Source organism: Bubalus bubalis, chromosome 5 (genome assembly GCF_019923935.1).
Source record: "Bubalus bubalis isolate 160015118507 breed Murrah chromosome 5, NDDB_SH_1, whole genome shotgun sequence".
NCBI lineage: Eukaryota > Metazoa > Chordata > Mammalia > Artiodactyla > Bovidae > Bubalus > Bubalus bubalis.
In genome coordinates this window covers 79,837,254-79,858,179 of record NC_059161.1, presented here as the reverse complement: position 1 = coordinate 79,858,179, position 20,926 = coordinate 79,837,254, and the positions used below count along the sequence as shown (strand labels likewise).

The window sequence follows — 20,926 nt, the reverse complement described above, 5'->3', positions numbered from 1 at the left end:
CTAAGGCAGTAAGAGGTTGAGAGGAGCTGCAGGAAGCCAACGACCTGCAGAAGCTTCCTTTTTCCCCTCCACCCAGCAACCGTTGAACACCGCCACCCACACCCACTCTTCGCTCCACCCCCACCCTGCGTTGCTTTCGACAAGGGAGAGCAGGGCGGAAAGGAAACCCCACCGGAAAGAGGATTCCTCCCCTCCTTTCCCCACGCCTCCTTAAGACAAACCAGGAAGCCACCGCAGTTTGCAACCGGGCCACCTTAACAGCAAGGAATGGCCTGGCTCCCCGCCAAGCCCCACCCGGCCCGGCCTCGCTCCGCCCCTTCTCCTCCCGCTCGGGCCGGGCTGGTGAGCCAGAGTCTGGCCCGAGTTGGCTGGAGCTGTTGCCATGACAAGCATTTTCTTAAGAAAGCTCTGCTGTTGAAACCGTCTAAATCCGGGCGTTGAAAGGGGGCGCGAAGTTCCTGGGAAACCGTCCCTCCGAGAAAAGCAAGACCAGGGACACCCGCCCAGCTCCCTGGCGCCCCTTTCCTTCCAGGAACCTGAGAGGTCCTTCCCTTGGGAGGGCCGGCGGAGACCCAGCCCACTCCCTGGTCTCCGCGGGGAAGGCAGAAGAGACCAGCTAACAACTCCGGCGTGGTTGCCACACTAGGGAGACCGGTGGGTAGACACCCCCCACCGTACCCCTGTCCACGGAAGGCTGGAGGGGGAGTCCCGCGTGCAGAAGCCTGGATCCTTTGCTAAGAAAAAGAGGTAGGCTTGCAGAGAATGAATTGAATCGTGATTTGCAAACTTAGTTTCTTTCTTTCCTTTCAATGACTTAACTCCCTGAATTTCTTCTTCCTAGCATATTTATTGCGACCGGGTTTAGGGTGTGTATATGTGTATATATGTGCACAGATTTGTCAAATACTGTATTTCCTTCCTAGATTCAGTTCTTAGAAACCATATAATCAAACAAGTGATTTCTCCTTTTTTCCCCCTAGTTGTCATTCTTAGGCTGTGGGGGTAGGGAAGTGGAGGGTCTGTATTTTTCATACCCAAATTGAGCTTTTGGCAAAAGCATTTGTTTTCCCCCATTCTTTCCTGCCCTCCCTGCCCCCTCCTCCCCCTTGGCTTGGGAATGAGACACAGAATGGAAAACTGTTGCAGAAATATTTTCCGTGTCTGTTCCCTTTCTTGAAAGCCCTAAAGAGAGATGGAAAAAAAAAAAAAAAAAAGAACTGAGTATGAAATCTTCAACAGGAAGGAGGGGCAGCTCTGGGGGCTGAGAAAGGGCTCACTGGGGGGTGAGTGGCGGTTTGAGCTAGGAGAAGTTGGGGGTGGGGAAGGGGAATGCATACATTTTCTTTGGCTTTGTAGAGAAACCTCAGCAGTTTCTCTCTACCGCTTGCAAAACATCCTCAGACTTTCACGTCTATAATTAGTCGTTGAAAAAGCTGGGAGTTCCCTCATACCGTTGTTGTTTGAGTGTATGCAGAGCATCAAGAACCAACTGTATGAGTGTCTCTGAGGGCACCGCCCCATATATAGCTGTTTCCAAAGAGGAGAAAGGCAAAGGGGTGAAGTTAGAAAGTTTGCAGTTTCACGGGGCTGGCGAATGTTTGGTGGTTAGGGTGGGCCACAGGCAACATTAGGAGGGTCCCAGCATCCTGGGCCACTGTGCTGTCTTGATGAAGAGCTAGAAATTCATGCTGGGATTGTCCCTCCTTTTGGTTCACAAACACACTCGCTCAAATACTTGGCTCGCCCCTGGGGTGGAGGAGGCAAGCTGGCATCCTCTGCAGGCGAGTCCAGCCTCACATACGCCTCCGTCATCTCTCTGAAGGATCCACCGCGCTCCTGCCGGGTGTGGAGGGTGCGGGAGTAGCTGGCCACATCCTGGGAGAGAGTGGGCACTCTGCTGGCCAGGATCATCGCCCTCCCGGGCATACCTGCCAGACTCACAGTAACTTGAAGTTAGTGCCCGCCAGCCTGGTAGGGGGATCTCAGCTGACGCAGTAGGCCCCGCGGCGGTGAGGGCGCCAAAGGGACCGGAAAACCCCACCGCACCCAGGTCGCCTGGGTGGAGTGCCTGGCCGGGAGAGACGGTCTCCCTCCCTCCCGGAGCCTCCCCCCAGAGCCGCCCCTTCTGGTCCTTACCACTTGGAGCCCCCTGCCCCCATCGCCCCCTCACCTCAAGGCCCTCTTTACAAGGAAGGAAGGAAGGGACGAGACCAAGGTCATCCTAGGCTGCGGCAGGCCCTGGGGAGAGGGGCCTCCGGGGCAGGGGGCCGGGGAGAAAGTGTAGAGGGCGGGCTCCCTCGGCGGCCGGCCCGGGCTGGCGGCCCGCGGAGCGCGCTGTGGGGCGGGTGAAGGGTGCTGGGGAGCCGATCCTGCCCCCGAGGCTGGGGAGTGCAGGTGTGTGGAACCGAGCGCCCGCCCTCGCCCTCAGGCAGTTTGGTCGGAAGAGTCTTAAAGGCGAGAGGTTAGAACCTGGAAAGAAGGAAGCAGAAGATTTGGGGGAGAGCAGACATAGAGGCCGGGAAGCAACAGGAACCCGTTTCCACTCTGGGGTTCTGGATGACCGGGCTGCCTGCATTCCTGCAAGGTCAGACCGCGCCTCTCCCTAGACTCTGCAGGAGGAGCGAGGGGGACATTACCCTGCGGGCAGAGGGCCCACGGCAGGACCCCGCCTGGGTTCTGAGGAAAGCCAGGGAGAGGAGCTCATCTCTTGGCCCGGGAGCCCCGTCCTCCGCGCCACCATCTTGCAGAAGCACAACCCCGAAACCACCCTCTTCTCCGCGCCCCGCGCCCTCTCCCCGCCCCGCGCCGTCTCCTACTCCGGGGGCCGTAACCCCCGCGTCCGCGCGGCCGGCCCCCCACGCAGGGCCCTGACCCGGGGTCAACCCCGGCGGGCTCGCCGAGGCGTCTCCCGGACGCGCAGGGCGCGCCCGCCGCTTTGAGCCGCGGGCGGGGGCCCAGGGGCTCCCCGCTCCCCACGCCCTCCCCGCGGGCCCGGGGCGTGTCCGCGCTGCGCCCCCTCCGCCGCGGCCACGCCCGGCCTCCGCCCCGCCCCGGGCCTGCGGGGTCGGAGCGCGCCGGGCACCCCGGGCACCCCGGTCTCCGGGCCGAGCGCGGTTCCCTGCCCCCGGGGGTGCCCGGAGCCTGGTTCCTTCCCCTCCCGGTTACCGTCTCCGCGGCCCTGGCTGGGTTCAGAACCCAGCAGGACGAGCACAGTTCGCTTATCCACCCGGGCTTCTCAGCACTGAGGGCGCAGTCAGTGTTTGGAGGCAGGAGAAGGTGGCGTCTGGGGGGTCTGGGAACCCGACTGACTCCTGGCTTCCCTGCGGTCTCCGGCCTCCCCTCGGGACTGGAACGCCCGCTCCCCCGGTGATGGTGGGAGGGAGTGCTGAGTCAGGTTTGTCAGGGGTCGACAGCCTTGGGTGTCCAAGAAAGTCAGAACGGGAGGGCCCGGGGCGGGGGCGGGGGTGGGGGGGGGAGTAGCAGGTGCTGCGGGCGGGGACCCCGCGCAGGCGCTGAGGACCGTGACTCTGTGCCTCTCTCGCCGCGGCCCCTTGAGAAGAAGAGGGGTCCTGGGCCACTCAACCCAGCCCTGACCCGCTGCCACCTGCCAGAGTTTCAGATCTTACAGAGGAAACCGCCTCTTATTCGAGAATAATTCAGCTTCTCTCAGCAACCCCCGTGGGCCCTTTTCTCTTTTTTTTCTATTCCCCTGGCCCTTGAGCCAGAAGGCCTGCCCGCTGAGGGCATTCCAGACCCACCAGGCCTTGGAGGGAGAAAGTGAGGGTGTTCCTTCTTGGTCCCAGCACCTTAAGAGTCCTGTCTGGCTTAGGTCGGCCCCAGTGTTGGGTTCAGCTTGTTAGAGGAATGCCCCTCCTAGGCCCCACTGCCTTCCCTGGAGGACTTCTTCCCGCCTCCGACCTCCTCCACCAAAAGGGAGCCCCGCTGGGATAGGGCTCCCTTTCCTGCCGGCTCCCGCTCCTCAGACCCACACTGACTCCTGTCATCTCTGATGGGTATTTGCTGGGTGGGGGTAAGAAGGAGGGAGGGATGAGCAAGACAGGGGTCCCAGGGAAGCAGAACACTTGGGCAGAGTCAGCTGGGCTGCCATCCCTTCCCCGCTCATTTCACCCTGCTGCAGAGGGGGTTAGAGGAGGAAAGCAGGCTGCGGTCCAGAAGGTGCGGAATGCTTTGTGCTCCACTTCCTCTCCTGGCATCTCTCTGTCTCCTCTTTCCTCTTTCCCTGCATGAGCCATTGTTGTTCCACTGACTTATTTCCTCTGCACGTGGTGAAGCAGAAATGACCACGCTGTTGCCCCCACTGTAAGCCAGTCCTCTGTGTTCAGCCCACAGAGACGGAGCTGAGGAGGGAAACGACGGGACCTACTTAGAACTAGAGCCAACGACTGCTAGCCAGGGGAGGAGCTGGTGCAGGCAGTTTGTGCTGGAACAGGGGCGGATCAGACAAGCCAAAGGAGAGAAAAGGGAGGTGAGAACACAGGTGTTGGGGGCAACGTTTCCCCCCGCCCCACCCCTGTTTGGACTCTCTTCACTCATAATTTTTCTCTGGCTATAGTCTTCAGCCTCATCATTTCTCTCTGCTCTGGTTTCCCAAGTTAAGTACAAAACGGACGGGGATGAAATCAGTGAGACTCCTTTGCTTTGGCCTTCTTGAGCTGCATCACTCAGGGCAGAGGGAGCTTAGGGTAATGTGTTAATTGGGAGGAGGTTAAAGACTCTCAGATAAGCTCAGGGAGACTCTCAGCTTAGAACACTTCATAGCATCCTGCTGTGATCTTCCACCTGCAAAATCAGTGTCGGGGTGCTGCTGCTGCTAAGTCGCTTCAGTCGTGTCTGACTCTGTGTGATCCCATAGACGGCAGCCCATCAGGTTCCCCCATCCCTGGGATTCTCCAGGTAAGAACACTGGAGTGGATTGCCATTTCCTTCTCCAATGCATGAAAGTGAAAAGTGAAAGTGAAGTCGTTCAGTTGTGTCCAACTCTTAGCGACCCCATGGACTGCAGCCTACCAGGCTCCTCCATCCATGGGATTTTCCAGGCAAGAGTACTGGAGTGGGGTGCCATTGCCTTCTCCAGTCAGGGGTGCAAACTAGTACAACTCCTATGGAGAGCAAGTTAGCAATGTCTAAAAAAACAACATATGCATTTACCCAGCAGTCCTGTTTCTAGAAATGTATCCAGAAAATGCACATTCACAAATACAGAAAGACAGGTGCACAAGGTAATTATTTAAGGCATATTTGTAATAAGGAAATCATTGGAATTATCGATGTCTCTGTGTGTGCACTCAGTTGTGTGTGATTCTTTGCAACCCCATGGACTATAGCCAGGCTTCTCTGTCTGTGGGCTTTTCCAGGCAAGAATAGTGGAGCAGGTTGCCATTTCCTACTCCAGGGGATCTTCATGACCCAGGGATCTAAACCGTGTCTTCCATGTCTCCTGCATTGCAGGTGGATTCTTTACCACTGTGCCACCTAGGAAGTCTGGAAACTGTCAATGCCCATCTTTAATAGACACAGTGGAGTACTATTCAGTCAAAAAAATGAGTAGGAGCTCTATGAACTGATATGTGATACCTAGGATATGCTATTAAGTAAAAACAGCAAGATGCAAAAGAGTGTGCATAGTATGCCATCTTTGGGTTGAGGAAGTGGGAGAAATACGGGTTGTTGTTTTTTTTGCAAACTGATACATGCATACACACAGGAAGGATAAACCAGAAATTAATTAAAATGGTTACCTATAGGGGGTAGGTAGAAACAAGTTAGAGAGGCTAGCGATTGGCACAAAACTTTACTGATAACTTTTTAGACTGTTTTGAATTTTGAACCAGGTAAATTTTATGTATTCACAAATTAAATTAGATCAAAAAGAAAGAAAAAAGCAGACTCTAAAGCTGACTGCAACAGAAATAAAGATCCTAACTGAATATCAATTGGATTACAAATAAGAGAGTTAATTCTAGTAGTTTTTTAGTTTGGTGCCCTGACTCTATATCCATAATGAAATGTATATTCTAAGGATAAAAAGAACTGCAAAAAAATCTCAGAGAACTTTGTGGTAGTTAGACTGTTATTTGATGTCATCAGCCTGAAATGTTGAAAAACCTAGTAAGAAATAAGGCAGGCATCTCTGGATGTTAGCAACCAAAAAAAAAAAAAAAAAAAACCTGCTGGGGTAGAATGAGAGTCATTCTCCATGACAACTGAGACTTCAAAAAAGTGAATTATTAAAAAAAAATTAAAATTGTGTGTTTGGAGAGAAGGGTAGGGAGGCAGAAACCTCTTTGGATTTAAAGAGGTATTTTAGTCAAATGCAATGCATAAACCTTAATTGGATCTTGGGTCAGAAAAAAAAATAAAAAGACATTAAAAGACATTCTGGGACAACTGGGAAATTTTTAATATAGATATTAGATGACATGTAATTATTGTTAATCTTTAAAGGTGTGCTAATGGTAATGATAATGATTTTATAAGAGAATATATTTATGCAAAAATATTCAAGGGCACAGTGTCTGCAAGTGGTTTTCAGATGGTTCAGCAAACAAAAGTGTGTGTGTGTATTTATATACATCAAGAGGGCACACAAGATGCTAACAATTGGTGAATCTAAGTGAAGGGTCTGGAGTTGTTTATTGCACTGTTTTTTTCTAACATTTCAGATTTGAAATGTTTCCTAACACCAAGGTAGGGAGAGAAGTACATGCCAGGGAGGACCCCTTGGATTCCTAGATTCCCTCACTCACCCCTGTGACTGAACCAACAGCGCGTCTGCTCTCAGCTCCCTCGCTGGCACACAGCACCCTTGGGAAAGTTTTTGTTTTCCCCTCACCGCCTTAGCATCAGGCTCTTCTTTCTGGGTGGGAGCAGCTCGGGCAGCCTGGAGTAGCAGGTGGATGCAGGTGCTTGCCCGTGGGGCTGCGGCCTGCTGGGGAAGCCAGGGGGCAGAGGCTTCCAGAACCACCGCCTGCCCTCCGAGAATGGCCCTCCGTGTAAGAGGAGGGACCCACCACAGTTCAGAAGTTGCTTCTGCCAACCTTTCACCTCCCTTCGGAATTCTACAATGAGGTGCCTCTGAGGGAACCCAGCTGTGCCTGCCCTGAGCCTTCTAGGTGGGCTAAGCAGGGTCCCCTGCTGGAGACGGCACAGGGGCTGCACAGTCACTAACCCAAATCACCGTGCTGTCCACCGCTGGCTGAAGGCAGCCTGGCTCTAACTCCAGAGAGACAGCAGGTTTCCAGGACTGCCTGCATTCTCCTCTCTCCTCTCTCCTCTCCCTGGATACCCTGGGGCTTAGGTCCTGTGTGCTCAGGGCCCTTCTCAGGTAGGAGAGGACTCTGGATCCTTCAGTCAGTTCCCCTGTGTCTTGCTTGAGGAGCCTAAAAGAGCAGCAGCCAGGAAGTTGGAAGGGGGCACACAGGGATGGGTTTGTTCTATGTGTTGCCAGACCTGCCAGAAGAACTCGGGACTGGGAGTCAGAAAACTGGTGATCTGGGCTTATGACTACTGAGTGACCTTGACTGAGGCAGGTGACGTTTCTGGGCCTTAATCGCTCCCACTATAAAATGAAACCAAGGTTGGACAAACAGGCATTTCTGGTTCAAGGCTCCTTTTCTACAAAGAGGCAAAACTCAACACCCAAACCAAGCTGTTTTATCATAGAGTCTAGCACAATGTAACATCCTGTAGCTAAGTTCCATCCTTCTTCCCAGGATGACCAGTTGTAAGGAGACCTAAAAGCATCTGCCTTGTGGACAGCCACACCCTCCAAGTCTTGGAGTAGAACAGAGTTCTTAGATTCCCCATCCCCACTGGCCTGAAAGTTAATTAAGTACATACTCAGCGCCTCCAAGGCCACAGTTCTGTTATGTCCTAAACTAGACATTAAGAAAGATTGGCTGAAGATACAGAAATCCAAGACTTCAAGGAGTTTACTTAATTCCTAAGCAACATGCTTCCCCCAGAGAGTTATTAGGTCAAACTATATAAAATTGCCAGTTTGCAACTTCTTTTGACCTATAAAAGGCAACTTAATATGATTCAAATTAACGTTAATATTATTAAACACTGGAAGTCAGGAACTCCAGTCAGTACTATGGAATGGAGAGATGAGATTTCCATCTGAACAATGGATTGGGTTTAGAGAAATTTGGGTAGAGTCACCAGCTGCTAGGCCAGTTTGTCCTCTGTCTCAATCCAGGCTTTTAGCCCTGGAGGTAGACACATTAGCCAGGTTCTTGTCCAGACTCTAGTTGAGATTTCAGCATTAGCTTTTCTGGTAACTGGCCAGGGCAGTTGCCCGTGGGTAGAGAGGAGAGTGCTGTCCATCTGTAGTTGACTATTCCTGTGCCCTGCTTCATATCTGCAGATGAGAATGGAGGAAACTAAGAAAGGAAGAAATAGGAAATGTCGATCTAATTCTCCCCCTGTGGTGGCAGACCGCAGTGGGACACACACCTGAAGCCTCATCTGGCACAGGATGCTGGGAGCTGAAGGAATTAGTGGGAATGTGGAGGCCAGAATTTGACAGGTCTGGAGACCTGGAAAATCCCAGGGATGGGGGAATCTAGTGGGCTGCCATCCATGGGGTCGCACAGAGTTGGACACGACTGAAGTGACTTAGCAGCGGCAGCAGCAGCACCCCCATCCTTAGAGGAGGTAATTGCCAAACAGGATTGGGATGAGGAGAGAAAACAGCTTTGATGGAGGAGAGGATGGGGGAGGATGGGTGGATTGGGAGGAAGGGCTGTCTGCATGTGGCCCAGGACTCAGCATCATGGAGAGTCAGGCGCTCTAGCAGGTGAAGGGAGGCTGTCTGCTTCCTTCTGCTGGGATGCGTCCCATCCTTTGTCTGAGCCGGTGCCCAGGTCTCAGGGAGGCGGCATCCGGCCTCAGCTGCAGCCTGCTGCCTGCCTGCTCTCCTGGTACCGTGGACCTTTAGGATGATTTTTTTGATGTTCCCTCCCCGCTGTCTATACGGCAGCCTTCTTTGTGGGAAGCACTTGTAGGACATCTGTTGGAATGCTAGGATGGGCACAGCTGGCATCCAAACTTCCAGGGGCTTTCTGACCTTGGTACAGGGGAGGTTGGTCACCAGGCTTTGGGCTGGGGAGGTTTTATTTTATTGAGCCAGAGCATTTGAGATGGATCGAGCTGGAGAAATGGTCCAATTTCCCTTTATCCCAAGTGAGAAAACTGAAACCTAGAGACTTGTCCAAGAACACTGGACTAGTTGGAGGCCAAGCCCAGTTCTCCCCACTCCACGCCTGCGACTGGGCCCCTGGGCCCCTCCATGCGTTTCTGCATGAGCCAGATGGATGTCGAATCGCCTTGGTACCCACTTTCTCTACCCATGTAATTGGGACAATTATTCTAGCCCCTCTTGGGATGATGTGCAGCGTGATGAGATCATGTACTAGAAGCTTTTTCGAAGAAAGATGCCAGAAACCATAGAGTTGCTGTGCCGTGATTGTTATTGTTGCTGCTGTTATTAGCAATTAAGGTTATTAGGACTAGAGAAAATGCAAAGGAGAAGTGCTTTGGCGCCACCCTTACCACTGTAGCTTCTCACGGGCCTGAGCTTTTCTCTTGGTCCTTTCCATGTCCCTTCTCAGGCACCTGGGCCTTGAGCTGGGAAAGGCAGAGTAATGCGGAGCAGAAGCAGAGTCCTGGAAAAGGGTGGGCAGAGCCCTCCTCCTGCCTGGGTATCCCCAGCTCTGCCCTTTTTTCAGAACGTGGACTCTTGGAAGGAGTGTGGAGGGAAAACACTCTGACCTTCACTTCTTCCTTGGCAGCTGACTAGCCTGGGTTGGCTGGGAGCTCTGATTTAGGGGCTAAGAATCAGCAGAGTCGAGCCACTTGTAATAGGACAGGACAGATTGATTTTATGGCCAGAGCCTATCTGTCATTCATTTGCTGGTTCATTTATTCATTTGTTCATTCAGCAAACACAAAATGAGCACAAACTGTGTCTCAGGCGCAGTGTTAGAATTTGGGAAGGAGTGGTGTCCAGAAGGCAGGGAAGGACTAAGCATCACCTACTTTCAGCTCGAGGACAAGTGAGCTGAGCCTGGGCACCCACAGCAAGAGCTGGTCGTGGCAGTGTTCCCGAGAACTTGCATTTGTGTCCTTGAAGTGTACCTTTAACCCCTGAGCTCAGGAAGAGCAGGCTTAGATTCCGTGATGGACTGAGCTGGGAGGGGCACCCCTGTGTCACTGATAGGACTGGCCTGATGATGAAGGACTTGCCCTTGTCCTTTGTCTTCTGGGCCAGGGCCTGGTGCTGGAGCTGGGTGTTTGTCCATCCTGGTATACCCAGTCCTTGGGCTGGCATCCCAGTGTTGTCTGACTTTGCAATCCCCTGCTTATGTTCTCAGAATCTGATGGGAGATATTCTTTTGCTAGGATGTGCAGAGGGATCTGAATGGAACCTTTGAAAGAAAAAATAAACATCCAGAGAAGCCCTCCAGTTTCTCCTCCAATCTTTATTTCTCATTTCAGCCCTTCCAGCCTACTTGGCAGGGCGATATTGAAGGATAGTTCAGTTCAGTTCAGTCACTCAGTCGTGTCCAACTCTTTGCGACCCCATGGACCGCAGGACTCTAGGCCTCCCTGTCCATCACCAACTCCCGGAGTCCACCCAAACCCATGTCCATCGAGTAGGTGATGCCATCCAACCATCTCATCCTCTGTCATTCCCTTCTCCTCCTGCCCTCAATCTTTCCCAGCATCAGGGTCTTTTCAAATGAGTCAGCTCTTCGCATCAGGTGGCCAAAGTATTGGCGTTTCAGCTTCAACATCAATCCTTCCAATGAACACCCAGGACTGGTCTCCTTTAGAATGGACTGGTTGGACCTCCTTGCAGTCCAAGGGACTCTCAAGAATCTTCTCCAACACCACAGTTCAAAAGCATCAATTCTTCAGCGCTCAGCTTTCTTTATAGTCCAACTCTCACATCCATACATGACCACTGGAAAAACCATAGCCTTGACTAGACGGACCTTTGTTGGCAAAGTGATGTCTCTGCTTTTAAATATGCTGTCTAAGTTGGTCATAACTTTCCTTCCAAGGAGCAAGTGTCTTTTAATTTCATGGCTGAAGTCACAATCTGCAGTGATTTTGGAGCCCCAAAAAATAAAGTCAGCCACTGTTTCCCCATCTATTTGCCACGAAGTGATGGGACCGGATGCCGTGATCTTAGTTTTCTGAATGTTGAGCTTAAAGGATAAGACAGTGGATTTAGATTCGATGTGTGTTATGCACATCTTCATTGAACCTCAGCTTTCCCATCTTTAAAGTGTGCATAAGATCATCTTTCCTTATCTACCCTGTAAAGTGTTGTGATGGACAAATGAGATATGGTGGAGGACAGCGTTGGGTAAACGCCGAAGTGCTGGATGTACGTAAGGCTTGTTACTCCAGTGCCCCCTCCTCGTTTTCCAGTTTGCGTTTCGGTCCTTTCTGCTGCCCGGTCCTCTGATCCTGCTCGCCAGTGCGTCCTTCTCTGATCTCTCACTTCCACTCCAGATTCTGCTCTTACCATGTCTTCTCTACTTGCCTAGATCAAGATCTAAAATAACTCTTGTTGCATCTTAAATGATAACAACAGTAAAAAGTAATGGTCTAGTTATGTGCTAGGTATTAAATTTGGATTATCTCATTTAATATTCTTAGTTGATGATGAAGTCAGTAAATGTATTATCTTCATTTTACAGATTAGTAAAGATGTTCATAAAACACAGGCTGAGGTCCAGCCCTAGGTTAGCCTATTTCTGAATTTCCTCTTTCTACTGCTGAATGACTGACTGGCTGACAAGAACAGGGAGAGATTTGACAGCATTTATTGAATGTCGACTAAATATGCTGCTTTCAAATTATGTCACAACAACCACCATCTGAGACAGTTACTGGATTTGTCTTAGAGATCATCTGGTTGCAGAATAGAAACCAGTCCAAAAAAGCAAAAGAGGACTCTAGTAGGTTACAGAGAAATATCACAGAATTAGCAGCAAGAGGTGCGGCTTCCGTGTGGACAGCATCTCTCCTCTGCCCCCAGTCCACATGCACAGCTCTCATCGTGGTTCACCAAGCAGCAGTTTCAGTGTCCAGACTGATGACCTTCCTGCTTAGCTCTGCAAAGTAAATTAACTCAAGTTTCTCAGCCTAAATATCAAGAGATGTTGATTTCCAGATCACATCGGATGTCCATCCCTGCTAATTATCTGTGATCTGTGTGGCCTGCTTGAGGAGAGTGTGGACTAATCAAATCATGAACACCCAGGCCTGTCCCTCCAACAGTGGCTGTGGGTGGGAGCAGATGTGTCTCGAGGGGAAGTCCTTGACCTTAGATGGATGCAAACCCATCATGCTGTTTATCACAGAAGACTGTCCCTACGGATGTCATAGAGGTGATGCCCTGCCGCAGCCCCTAAAGAAGAGATGAGTCATTTGTCCTAGAATCTGCATGTTCAGGTGGGCCCGGAAAGATAAGAATACCATTTTTGAACCCTGCTATATGCCAGGCATTTTGTGTGTATTATCGTTCAACCTTACAACATGTCATTGTCGTCATTTTATAAATTAGAAAGCTAATACTCAGCAAGCCAAGTGTCTTGCCCAGAGGTCCTCTGGTTGGTTTGGGCTGGGCCAACGTTTGACCCAGGCCTGTCTGGCAGTAAGACCCTTTCTGTTAACCAGAGCTCACCAAAGAAGACTATTTGATGTTGAGTCTCCTGTGATGTATGCTCCATGAGGGCAAAGATCGTAGTCTTTTTGTTCACTAATATATCCCACCTAAAACAGTATGTGGCTCATAGTAAATGCTCAGTTAAAACATCATCAAATGGATTTTGTTTTAGTATCTTCTGTACCCCAGGCTTCCCATGGTCAGAGGGAAAAGGGTAATATTCTAACTGTTGAGAATGGGCCACTGAAATAACTAGGGTAGCCCTCTGGGTGTGCCTCTGGTCCCTAACTCAACTCTCCTTTGACAGGGGACTTTAGGAAGAGTCCCTCAACATAGAGGACTCTAAAGGATGGTATAGCTCTATCTCCATCTGTGTTTCCTGTCCTGTACACCTGATCCAAGACATTTAGCCCTGTGAAGAGGGCAGGTGAAAGGAGGTTTCCCTAACGCTAGAAAATTCACTTACTGAAACAGGACATAGAATGCCAGGGAAAATAATGCTAATTTCCATTGGGTTTTCGGCCCCATGGTTCAGTTTACCAAATCCTGGATTGTAGAGCAGTGCCCTCTGCCCTCAGTCACCCAGACAGTGTTCCCAGTTCCAGGTTTGGGAGAGTCAGATGGAACTGGGTTCAAGTCTGCCTTCCCGTCCTTGTGACCATGGACAAATTTTTCATGTGACTGGACTCAATTTTCTCTGGAAAAGAGGATTATTTATTAATAAAGAGTGATCCATTTACTAAGGGCCTGGCCCAAAGTAGGTCCTCATTGACTTTTGATTTTACCCCTTCCGTCCCTCCAGTTCTCCCTTCCTTCTCCATGGATCCTGGCTCAAACCTGCCCGCCTGCTCCCTGCTAACCTTTGGGCTCAGTACCTTTGGGGTCAGAGCCCACTGTCCCCAAGTCACTGAAAGGCCCGGAGGCCCCCGCTCCCTACAGCTCTCCACCAAATGGCTTCACGGGCTGACGGAGGACTCCGTGGTTTCCACGTGGCAGCAGTTCCAAAATCGTGCTTGGCCCTTGTACAACAAGAGTCCTGGCAAAATGAGGAGGAGTGGCAGGTGGGGAGCTACAGTCCCCTCATTTTGTTTGCTCCTGCCCTGCGTTCCTTCCGCGGGAGGTAGATGCTGGAAGAGCCATGCAGGGAAATGTCTTGTAGGAGCAGGAATGGGTGACGGTGCTCTACTTGCTTGTAGCAGCTGTGGCCTGAGGATGCCATCGCTCTTTGGTCAGGCAGATCATTTGCCAGCTGCCCCTGGAATTGAGCAGGCTGCTTAATAAACAGGCAGGGGAGTCCCAGTCTGGAATCGCCTCCTCTCTCTCCAGCACGCACCCACACAGAGACTTTAGCTGTTGTGAAGTGCCAGCCTGGCCAAGGTAAGGCACGAACCAGAATTTGCTCTCCTGAGCTGGAAGGGGCATGGCAGGGAGAGACTAGGCTCTTGCTTCTGCTTCCTGTGGATTACTTAAGTGCTCCAGGCTCTCTTGGAGTGGAGGAAATAGATTCTCCAGCCGCCTCCTAGTCTCTCGGGGATGGCATCCTGTGATGGGAGATGCTTTCAGAAGTGAGCATGTGAGTCGTAACCGAGTTCATGTGAGCAGGCCTATGGCAGCGTGGTTGCTGGGGTAGATCAACTTCTCAGTTCTGGCTACAGCATCTCCTTAGCCCACACGCAGCCTGTGAGCCAGGACTGGTGCCCTACCTCTGTTTAGCCAGTGTTTAGCATAGTCCTCGGAGAAGGCAATGGCACCCTACTCCAGTACTCTTGCCTGGAAAATCCCATGGACAGAGGAGCCTGGTAGGCTGCAGTCCAGGGGGTCACGAAGAGTCGGACATGACTGAGCGACTTCACTTTTACTTTTCAGTTTCATGCATTGGAGAAGGAAATGGCAACCCACTCCAGTGTTCTTACCTGGAGAATCCCAGGGACGGGGGAGCCTGGTGGGCTGCTGTCTCTGGGGTCGCACAGAGTCGGACACGACTGAAGCGACTTAGCAGCAGCAGCAGCATAGTCCTTGGGCTTCCCAGGTAGCTCAGCTGGTAAAAAATCCGCCTGCAATGCAGGAGACCTCGGTTCAATTCCTGGGTCAAGAAGATCCCCTGGAGAAGGGATTGGGTACCCACTCCAGTATTCTTGGGCTTCCCAGCTGGCTCAGACAGCAAAGAATCCACCTGCAATGTGAGAGACCTGGGTTCGATCCCTGGGTTGGGAAGATCCCCTGGAGGAAGGTATGGCAACCTACTCCAGTATTCTTGCCTGGAGAATCCCCATGGACAGAGGAGCCTGGCAGGTTACAGTTCATGGGGTCACAAAGAGTTGGATATGACTTAGTGACTAAGCACAGCGCAGTAAAGCCTTTGGTTCTTTAGTAGATGAAAAGAACCTTTACTGGATGAAAAGAACCTTGGTTCTTTATTGGGTGATCATCAGTAAACATTGGATGGATGAATAACTGAATAAACAGAAATTTTTCTTCAGAGTCAAGATCATGGACAAGATGATGGACAGGGTGGTCTAGAAGGACAAATTACAGATTAGAAGTCGGGAGACCTGGGATTTCAACTATTTAAGTTGCTTTATCACTTTAAGGATAAATCTGGGCTTCCATTTGTTCATGTATAAAATGAATAGTTTGGCCTAAACATACTTTGAGGAGATTTTAACTCCCAATTCTCTGCCTCCTCCTGCCTAAACAACCCTGCAGATTAATTATAGTTGGTTACCAAATTTTAAAAATAAGATTCACCATAGAAATCCAAATTTCTTGCTTCTCAAAAAGTGGAAGCTCTCACAAAAGTTCCACCTTTTTTCCATGGCAACAGTTAGCAGGAGCTAAGTAACCGCTGCCCTGTTCAAACAGCGTCTGTGTTCCCGTTTGCCACAGACGCCTCCTCTCCCTGCTGCCTAATGCTCGGGCTGCTTCACTCGTTTTTGTGGCTGCCTGGTCCATGCAGGCATGTTAATTTGCAGACCTCGAATGGGGAAAACAAAACCTCGAAGGGTAGAGGGAGAGAAAGCTAGGATGGGGTGGCAGCTCAGCTGGGCTTAGGTGCAGAGACGAGGGGATCTTCCTGGGAGGCGGTGGCAGGGATGTGAATGGGAACAGTGGCCAGTGCCCCAGGAGACTGCTTAGGGACTTGGCCTCCAAGAATTGTTAAGGCCTTGCCTGAGGAAGCCTTCCCTCTTCACCAGTTTCCTTTTCCTTGGATGCCTGCCAGGAGTTTGGAAGGCTCCCTAGGGCCTCCTTGGTATAACTGTATCTGCCACTACACGGTAGGGAGCTCAGGGCTCCATCTAAGAACCTTGCAAGGCTGGTAATTCCCTTTGCACTTCTTTCTGTTGTCCACCCTCTGTTAGTATTTTGGTCACAAAACAGTTCACACTGTTGGAGTAAATATAACATGAGGCAACCCAGGATCCCAGCTATATTCCTATCGGTGAAGTGCCTGTTCTCCTGTTAACTTACTCAGCTTATGTCATGCACCTGTTGCTGTAAACACCAGTACTTCAGGCCTCCCCAGGGCTGGCTGATCCCGGAGTCTTTTGTCTAACTGGGAGCTAACCTGTGCCCCAGTGTAAGTCAGGGCTGTTTCTCACTCAGCTCCTTAATCATCCTGTCTGAGCCCTAGGCAACTCTGCTTTCTCTGTTACCCTAAGCAGGCAGAACCTTCTTTGCATACCCATTCATAGAATTTGTTTTTCCTACTTTCTGGTTTGCATGCTTTTTTTTAATTAATTAATTTTTTTTGGCTGTGCTGGGTCTTCGTTGCTGCGTGCAGGCTTTCTCTAGTTGCAGCGAGTGGGGGCTTCTCATTGTGGTGGCTTCTCTTGTTTCAGGGCACAAACTCTAGGGTGTGTGGGCTTCTGTAGCTGTGGCTCACAGGCTCAGTAGTTGGGGCTCAGGGCTCTAGAGTGCTGGCTCAGTAGTTGTGGCGCATGGGCTTAGCTGCCCTGCAGCATGTGGAATCCTCCCAGACAGGGATCACTGCACTGGACCTCTAGGGAAATCCTACATGCTTTCCTTAAGGGAGAAGTAAGATTTCCATAAGTCCAAAGATAATTGTTAACATTCTGGTATATTCTCTTTATTCTTTTATATATGTAGGTGACTCTACACATTTTTTAAACAAAATTGGGAATAATTCGAATATCAAGTTTCTGATTCAGATTTTTTCCAACTCAATACTGTATCATGAGCATTTTCTTACAGCCTCAGGAATTGGCCACAAGTCAGTCACAAATATGGTTCTTGGAATCCGATGATAGTAGGCAACCTGAAGTGAAAGATTGATGTGATTTTGGAAGGAAAATAAAGATACTGATGCGTGCATCCTTTGCCTTGAAAGTTGACAGTCTGGAGCCAACCTGGGCTGGGCACAGGGGTCTGAACCTGGGATGGAAAGATCAGAAGAGGGAGAAAGCCTGGAACCCTTGAATTGCCTTTGAAAATTCCTTCTCTCTGTGTGTTTGGATCCCACATGAAGGTTCAGGCCAACTTGTGTTTGAAGTAATAAGAGTTTAAAATGTAAAGTGGCTTTTACACAGGCTCAGCTAGGGGTAGGCCTTTCTGGAAGAAGATGTGGAATACCCTAAATCAAGTCCCGATAAAGCTGTGAGTGGAGTTACTCTGAATGGCAGAATGGCTGACTTCTCCTGCTGAGTTTGGTCCCTTACACTAGCCCCCTGGTTTGAAAGAACTGTAATGGCTTTTCCGGTCTTCTTTCTCTTGAGTTTATTTTATCTTGGGCTATATTTTTAAAGGAAAGAAACTTTTTTTTTTCTTTTGATTTTAAATAATCATCCAAGCCTGGGTCAGGGAGGGGCAGAGAAAAAGGAGTTAGGAAGAGCAAGAGGCTGTCACCACCACCAAAATTAGCAAATATAGCGCTGGGGACAAAGACAGGGTCTAGTGAGTGCCTCTGATGGAGACAGAGAGTCCCTGTGCTTTTGGTAGGCAGCTCAACACCCCTCAACACTTGGGATGCTTTGAAATGACAACCTGAGATGTCAGCCTCTTAAAAGTTGTACAAACCAGCAATTATACATTTAAGAGTGACAAAGAGTCTTGATGACCATCATGATCAATGTAGGCTTATCTGAATAATATTGGTACATGTTCAGCATAGGCTCAAGGGCTGGGACATGAAGTCTTAGGTTCACCCATGAGTTGGTGCCACCTCCCTGTGTGACTCGGGAAGCCTTCCACTCTTGTCTCCTGGCCCACAGGGAGGTTTCACCCTTGCACTTTCCTCTTTCCTAAGGAGGTTTCATCCTTACCTTCGTCCTTCCTCCCATCTAGGGAGATAGATGAGGGAAATGGAGGGAGATGCTTTGGTTTCCATTACAAAATAGGGGAATCTTTGTTATTCTGTTTTTATTCTGGTTACTCCAGAACCTCTTGCCATAACAGAGGAAGATAACAGACTGGGTTTTCAATCATCACACATGTCACCCAGCTTCTGAACTTCATCTTTTTCATCCTCCTTAAAATATTAGATAATATAATTTTGAATACCTTACAGGGTCATTACAAGAATCACATGAGATAATGGGTGTGACAGTACTTTGTACAAGGTAGAGGGCCTACAAATATATAATTATTTATGAAGATTCTTGAATGAGGAAGCCCCTCCTCACCTGACTCCTCTGAGGTTAGGAAGGGCTTTTTCCAGCTCATCTAAAATTTGAACCCTCTTTCTTGGGTAGGTGCTGTACCTATACTGTAGGTGGAAGGTGAGATGCAGCAAGTGTGAAAGATTTGTTCAAAGTGGGTGAAAAAGCTGGAACTCTAAAAAGAGCCCCTTAATTGAGTTCCACTCTTGACCATGCCATTAGCTAACAGCATGACTTTGAGCAAGCCCCTTAACCTTTGAACCTCATTTGCCATCTGTTTCTAACCATAAAGATTATTAATAATCTAGGAGGACAGTGTAGAATCTAAACAGAAGTGTTCTGAGAAATTAAAAGCACTATGCTGCTAAGTCGCTTCAGTCGTGTCCAACTCTGTGCGACCCCATAGACGGCAGCCCACCAGGCTCCCCCGTCCCTGGGATTCTCCAGGCAAGAGCATTGGAGTGGGTTGCCATCTCCTCCTCCAATGCATGAAAGTGAAAAGTGAAAGTGAAGTCGCTCAGTCGTGTCCGACTCTTCGCAACCCCATGGACTGCAGCCTACCAGGCTCCTCCGTCCATGGGATTTTCCAGGCAAGAGTACTGGAGTGGGGTGCCATTGCCTTCTCCATAAAAGCACTATACATGTGTGATAGTACACAATTAGAGCTCAGATGTGTTCCTGAAGATGTCAAGGGGAACCTGTGTTTGATTAAGATTACACATCCTAGAATCCTATTATATCAGAATCTGCCTGCAATGCAGGAGACCTGGGTTCAGTCCCTGGGTCTGGAAGATCCCTTGGAGAAGGGAAAGGCTACCCACTCCAGTATTCGCCTGGAGAATTCCATGGACAGAGGAGCCTGGTGGGCTGCAGTCCATGGATTGCAGAGTCGGATGTGACTGAGCAGCTAACACACAACAGTACATCATATCAGCACTGGAAGGGGCTATCGCTCAACTCCCTCAGTTTTACAGACCATAAAAAACTGAGTCCAAGCAGTCCCCCCTTGTACCCTGACCAGGCCTCACTCTACGACTCTGGTTCCCCACATGTGTGGCCCTTCTATTTTAGGTCTCCCACATCCCAGTACTGCAGAAGGAAATGGCAACCCACTCCAGTATTCTTGCCTAGAGAATCCTGTGGACAGAGGAGCCTGGTGGGCTGCTGTCCATAGGGTCGCACAGAGTCGGACACGACTGAAGCAAGTTAGCAGCAGCAGCAGCATCCCAGGACAGATGGAAGATCATTCACTCTGTGTACCTTAGTGTCCTGTGTTAAAGCCTCTCCAATTTGCCACGCCCTTCCCTTCCACCGGGATGGGAGGTGCCTTTCATGCTAACATCTCAGAGTTGCCTGATATTTGTCCTTCCTCTCTGACGACGTGCATCCACCGATCATCAGCGTTCATACCGTGGGCATGCCGGGCAGAACAGGGAGCCGGCGGTCCGGGCAGCTCGGATCGGGGCTGGAAGGAACGGGGCTGAGCTCGCAGTGTGGAGGCCGGGGATGGCGGGCGGGGACCTGGGGGGCGCCCGAGGGGAGGTGGAGAGCAGGTCCCGGGCGCGCCGCGGTGAGTCACGGCTCCTCTGGGCCACGGCGGGTGGGGCCGCCCGCCTTCTCCGGGCTTGGCGGGCCGGGCATCCGCTGCCCCGGGCGCCCCCGGGTCGGGCGCCGGACGCGGGCAGGGACTGGACGGGTCGGCGCGGGGCCTCCCCGGGGCTCCGCCCGAGACGGGCAAGCGGGCGGAGACCTGCGCAGGCCGGGGCGCTGCGGCTCCTCGCCCCCACACCGGGGCCCGCCCTGCGGAGCCCCCTGCCTGGGTAAGGCTCTGGCGGCGGAGGACCCGGAGTCTCTGTGGGGGCTCCCCTGAGCCAGTTCGCTCTGCGCCCCAGAGGACACTGGCTCTTCGGCTTCCTCTGTCCCCGGTTACTGTCTCCCTGCGCTGTAAGATGAAATGCCTCCCTTCACCTCTCTCCACCCGGAGCCGGAGACCAGGTCCCTGCCGAGCTCTCCCTCCCACCTTCTTTCCCAGCCCCTGCCGCTTTCTGGCTCTCAGGTCTCTAGAGGAGTAATGCAGATCCGACCTTCTGCCCTGCTTCCCTACCACCCCAGCCCCGAAAATCAGAATTGCTACGTTGGTTGATAATGTTATTAGCTAACATGGTCAAATGAGTATATTCACTGTGTTGCTAAATGGCAATTTTAGACTGTGAAATTGATAACAGAAGGGCACATCTAAGAGTTGCTGGCTTTTGGGAGATCCATGACTTTCTTTGATCATGCAGATTACAAATGTTGCAGGCAGAAATAGTGGAAACATACCTCTCTCTCTGATCTCTACCTCAGTTTTTTTCTTCCTTTTATTTCTCTGATGCACAAAAATGAATGGTTCATGATACATTTTCTTCACTGGTTTATGCATGCCTCTCTTTTACTATTTATGTTAATATATTAATGTACCTGTTGAAGACACCACCCAGTCCAAAAATGTTGAACTCGTCACCCAGTCCAAAAACGAGATCCTGCCCATATTTTGCATCCACCTATGCGCCCTTTCTCAGAGAAGGCAATGGCACCCTACTCCAGTACTCTTGCCTGGAAAATC

The 20,926-nt window shown here is 50.7% G+C and overlaps 1 protein-coding gene across 6 annotated transcripts in view; it reads left to right on the top strand.

Moving 5' to 3' along the window:
* Positions 1-322: 322 nt before the first annotated feature.
* Positions 323-20,926, top strand: part of ATP2B4 (ATPase plasma membrane Ca2+ transporting 4) — a 103,187-nt gene continuing 82,583 nt past the window's right edge. For 4 of the 6 annotated variants that reach the window (XM_006072398.4, XM_006072397.4, XM_006072399.4 and 1 more), the window contains exon 1: positions 324-747. The gene's annotated coding sequence lies outside the window, so the exon portion shown is untranslated. Of the gene's footprint in view, positions 748-20,926 lie in introns of all 6 variants that reach the window. The other 2 variants (XM_044943326.2, XM_006072400.4) reach the window with 1 other exon arrangement.